This window comes from Triturus cristatus, chromosome 5_1 (assembly GCF_964204655.1).
Source record: "Triturus cristatus chromosome 5_1, aTriCri1.1, whole genome shotgun sequence".
In the NCBI taxonomy this organism is placed as follows: domain Eukaryota; kingdom Metazoa; phylum Chordata; class Amphibia; order Caudata; family Salamandridae; genus Triturus; species Triturus cristatus.
The window spans coordinates 1,002,005,749-1,002,011,440 of record NC_140587.1 but is presented as its reverse complement, the minus strand read 5'-3'; positions in this window follow the sequence as shown (position 1 = coordinate 1,002,011,440).

Here is a 5,692-nt window from a genome sequence, read left to right as displayed (position 1 = left end):
TCACGTACATAACGTCGATCATCACGACGATCAGAGCGCCCACGGCGGTCGTCATCACCGCTACCGTCAGAAAAACCACCATCACACTCAGTCGTCCGAACACGCCGGGCACCCTCCTTTCGATCCAAGCCACGTTTGCGAAACATTTCCCACAAACGAGAAGTAGTCTCACCGTCAATGTCCTCCTTCCGCACACCATCGGCCATAAGACCAAAAAACATATCACGTCTAGTAAGTTTATTGTCACCAGGAGTACGAGTGTCAGGCCGGGATTGCCGTTCAGGTTTAAACCACTCACCCAACTCACCGAGTTGGCGTACCGATTCCAGCACCATAGACAATACGTTACCAGTCTGATTAATCAATAAAGGCATCATAACCTGCTTATAAGCAACAGGGGAGGAACGAATAATACGATTCCGCACAGAAGATGTCAACAAACCATCAAGCAACCTGTCAGCAGTATTCAAAAAAATTGCCGTTTTCATCACCTCCTCTTTGAGACGTTGTGCAGCATCGCGCAAAGTATACCACGGTTTGTCATTCACAGGCCAATCAGATTCAGTAGGATATTTTTGATTACAACCCTCAGTCGCCAATTGAAGCAAAGAAATTTGACCACCAACATTAAAGTTACGAAAATGATCCTGGACAGTAGAATCCGAACTCAAGGAACAAAACTTCAAACAATCGCCAGCATCCAACATAATGCCAGCAGCGCCCAGTTCATAAAGGCGCACCATCCATGTGAGTAAGGACTCACCAGCTCGCTGCCGAAATCGCTGCAAAATATCACTAATTTCTTGTTGAGTAAAATCCTCCAAAGAGTCTAAAGCAATACCATTCGGAGCACCGGGAGCCTGCTGCAACTTCCGCCGAAAAACTGGATGCACCGAGACCGCGGGACGAGCATCACAAGGAGCTCGATCAGTACACGTAGAGGAACAATCAGTGTAAGAAGCATCGACCCCACTCAAAGGACGAGCGCAATCACGGGGTGCACCATCAGAGGCGCAAGAAGCAGACTTACAATCACGGCCGGAGCGAGAGGACTCGCGCTTGGCAGACTCCTCACCCGAGGAAGGAGAATCACTCGAGTTCCAGATATTACCATCCCATTCATCAGGATTCCAATCCAGTCCGGCTTTCGCCACGACCAGACGCACCTTTCGCGTCGAAACCCGACCACGCCGATTCTTGTATTTATAACAAGCAATTCGCACAGCCGCCCTCTCGGCAATAGTTTGGTACGTATCAAGTTTGTCAGCAAGCAACTTATTTTGACACCGCAACAAAGTATGAGCATTCTGAATCTCAACAAAGTTCGCTTCCACATCCTTATGCACAGTCTGTAACTTCAACAACCTCTCATGCAGGATCCTGTACGCAGACAGAACAATCCAACCTCTGCGCCCCAAAACGGGAAGCTCATCACCCTTAGATACCGGCGCCTTCCGTAAACAAGCAATCACATTAGCCGGCTCCGCCAGCTCCAAAAAAGAATTCCAATTCTCACTCAAACCAGTAGAATCAGCCCACTCACGGGCTAAGGCTTCATAAGGCGTTGAATCCCAGCCGGGAATATCAACGGGCAACTTAAAAGTAGATTTCGACTTTCTAGAAAACATCTCGGAAAAGAAAGAGAGAAAAAAAAAAAAAAAAACTATACACACAATTATATACAAATAATATACAAACGAAACCACGCACGCGCCGAAAGCAAACACGATACAACCACAACGCACACAGGTTTCGTAAACGGTTCGTGACGCCAAATGTTCTGCTTGGGTTTTCGGATCAGATAGAACCCGCTCATCAGAGCCTCACTAACCCAGCCAGAACGTTACCCCCTCCCTAGGGCCTGTTTACAATAGTGCAACCACATATATCTACCACCTAAGGACAGGGAATTCCTACTATACATACTGTTAGACCTGTCAGCCCTTTGGGTGGTCCCTCCTCATCATTATTTATTTTGTCCCACTTTTGCCTCAAACCCTGTTTGAATGTTTCCTTTTTGAGAACCACCAGACTTTTTCGTGTTGCTGCAGATTCAGGGAGCCATTTTACCTACCCCTGAAACTTCTGTCTGAGGGCCTGAAGCACAAAATGGTGGCCACCTGTGACATCACCAGCATCCACTGGAACCTACCAGCACCTTCCAGAACATTCCAGAACCCTGTGACAGTTGGAGGCGGTTTAGAATGTTGGGAAGCTAAGAGAGAGAGTTGGCAGTTGGAGCTGGCAGTTGGCACCTGACTGGTGAAGAGTGAGCAGCAAAAACGTGAAGGAGGAAGGAGTGAAGCAGCAGGGGTGGAAACTTGTGCCTGGAGTGGGGTCCATAAACCCACCCTTGATACTAGTCCCTACTGACGGAGCCCAGCCTAGAGCCCTGTGTGGGAAGAAGTCAGAAAAACCTTCCTGAGGACCTGGACAGCAGGAATAGGCCTTGGAAACAAGAGAACAGCAAGATCCTGACCTGGAAGCTGGTTTCCCTGAAGTCCGACGTCGAGTAGCCTAAGACCTGGAGCCCGAGGTGGAGAAGCAGCGCTGACTGGAAAAGCAGACGTCGTACCCGGAGCCGCCAGAGGTCGAGAGAGGGCGCCGTCAGAGGTCGTGAGGAATACCAGAGGTCGAGGAGGAAGTCACCAGAGGTCGAGTGAGCGGCGTCATCGGAGGAGTAGAGTCCGCCCTCCGGAGTCGTCGGAGACCGAGGTGAAGGGTAACGGAGGTCGGGAGTGAGGATCGCACTCCGGAGTCGCCGGAACCTGTGAGGATCGTGCCGGAGGTCGGGAGTGGAGGTCGCACTCCGGAGTCGCCGGAAACCTGTGAGGAGCACCGGAGGTCGGGAGTGAGGATCGCACTCCGGAGCCGCCGGAAGTCGACATCGAGGCAAGGCCAGCCGACGTCATCGAAGCCGAGGTCGCCATCGGACCGGAGCCGCCCGAAGTCGACATCGAGTAAGACTGCCCGACGCCATCGAATCGGAGGCCGAGATCGAACCGAGGCCGCTGACATCGAGACCGGAGCCGCCTGCCGGCGTCGTCAAAGAACTGACATTGTGCCGAGGCCGCCGACATCGAGCTGGAACCGCCTCACGGCATCGACCCGACTCCAGCGGCGTCGGAGCATCAGAAAAAGGGCAGTAAGTGGAGTAGAGGGCGCCTAAGGCCCTGTGGAGACCTGAGAGACTGCTCTAAGGGGCTAGGGAGGTGCTGGAACCAACCTGACTGTGCCAGGGGTGAACTGGGACTAATCTAGAGAAGTTGTGTGGAGAGAGAGAGCCAGGTCTCTGGTATTTTTCCCCTTTATCTACCTCAGTTTAGGCCTCAGCCTTGACCAAGCCAGGGAGTAGACACCCCCAAGCCTTCCACATCCCCACAAGCTGTGCCTGGGCCAAATCAGCCCTTAGGAATTCAAAAGTGATCTGATTCCATGAGTGTCACTGTCAGCTTTTAAGTATTTATTAGGGGCACTGTATTTATTGTATTTAACCTATTTATTGTTCCACTGTATTTATTGGTCCACAGTATTTATTGATGCACAATATTTATTGGTTACAGTATTTATTGCCTCAGAATATTTAATTGCCTGTCTGTATTGCACTTTTATTTATGCCTTCAGTATTTATGATCACCCCTATTTATTGAATCATTAAGCCAGTATTTATTTGACCTGCACTTTCTAAAAAAGTTTGTATATTGTGATTGTTCTTTATTTTCTCCAATCAGCAACTAAGAGAAAAAGCAGATAAAGAAAGTTATTTTCATAATTTTTACGGTGTAGAGTCGTTTTTTGGAACGGATGCACGCATGGTTATTGTTTGGGTATGTTGTATGCTTAGCATGGAGCCTGATTCCTGACCACTCGAGCCAAGCTACCACAGTGTGTCCGGAAGACCACCACCACCCCTTCTAGTGGGGGAGTGGGGGTTTTCCAACATAAATTGGTGTTCAGCGGTGGGATAGAGCTGTGCCTACGCATACTCAACAATAACTGTGGGTAGTCCATAGGCCTACACCGGGAGTTTTCTCAAAAGCGGCCTTCCTAATTGTGGGATTTTGTTTTTTCCAAATTTACTCTGGTGGTGGGAGGAGGTATTATTAAAGGTACCCCCCTGCATAGTTACTGCACAAAAACCTGTCCTCTAACCTGAGTGGGCAAGATGGAGTTTGTACTAGAAAATCTAGAAACGTACACTGTGGCCCAACTCAGGGAGTTTTGCCAGCGGGAGGGGGTGTACTGTCCCCCAGGAGCAAAGAAGGGTGCACTCCAAACCAGCTTAAGGGCTTGGGGGGAGGCACGCCGAGAAAGCAAGGCTGAGGAGGAAGACAGGGATGGAGAGCCTGACCCTGAGGGGGCTGAGATGTACCAACCTGAGGTGGGGAACCTGTCAGCAGGGCCCAGAACCATTTCTAGGAAGGGCAGCAGTGCCTCTAGCGGTGGCTTGTCTGAAGTGGAGCTAACAGACCGGAGGGAGAAAAGACAGCTCACATGGGACTTAGCAAGGCTGGAGAAGGAGAAGGAGGAGCAGAGGATGGCCCATGAATTACGACTGAAAGAAATAGATCTTCAGATCTTGAGAATCGGGGCACAACCTGTTCCTAATGGTGGCAGCCAAACCCAAGAGATCACCAGGGAACCTAAACCATACCTGCCAAAGGACATAGTAGCTAGCTATGGAATGGGCGACGATATCGCCAAGTGGCTAGCGGCCTATGAGGTCTCGTTGAGGGCCCATGGGGTTCCAGAGAAGTACTGGGGAGGGGGATTGTACAAGTACATGCCTCCAGCTGGTAGGGATGCATTATTGGCCCTCGAGGAGGATAAGCAGACCCACTACCCCACCATGAAACGGGCGCTCATCAGAAAGTTTGGACTAACACCTGAAAAGTACAGACAGAAGTTCAGGGGTAGTCACAAACTGGGCACGCAGAATTGGGTGGACTTCCTGGACTATGCAAAGAAGGCACTGGAAGGTTGGATTCAGGGCAGTGAAGTGAGGAACTACGAGGGGTTGTTTGACCTGGTACTGAAGGAACACCTGCTCGAGAAATGTTTCCCTGACCTGCGGCAACACCTGGTGGATAGCAAGCTGACCAGTCCCCGGAAGCTTGCTGAGGAGGCGGACATTTGGGCTAGTACCCGGGTGTCCACAAGGGGGACTGGAGGGGATACTCAAAAGGCCGGACAGGGCGCCCCCCAGAAGAAAGAGGGAGGGGAAAAGAAAAAGGAGTTCTCCAAAGGCCCCCAAAATAACTTCCAAGGGAAGGGAACAGGATTCACCCCTAAGGCTAACCCGCCCAGAAACCCTAATCCTGGCCAGAGTCAGCAGCCAAGGGTTGTTCATTGCTATGAGTGCGGTGGCGTTGGACACTATAAAGGAGATCCGAAGTGCTTGAAACGACCACCCCCTCCCACTGGAGGAAAGACCCCCGGAGTAGCTAGTGTAGTGCTCGGGGAGGAGATGCCCTTAACTAAGGGAAGGGAGTGGGCGGGTGTCACTTTAGTGTCCCTGGGAGAACGGGAGATGGTTCCTAAGATCCAGGTGCCCGCAAATACTGCAAAGTATGGGCAGTGGGTCACCATCAACGGCCAAAGAGGGGAGGCTCTGAGAGACACAGGAGCCAGTATGACTATGGTGCGTAGCCAACTGGTGTCTCCAGAGCAGGTAATTCCCGATGTACTCCAC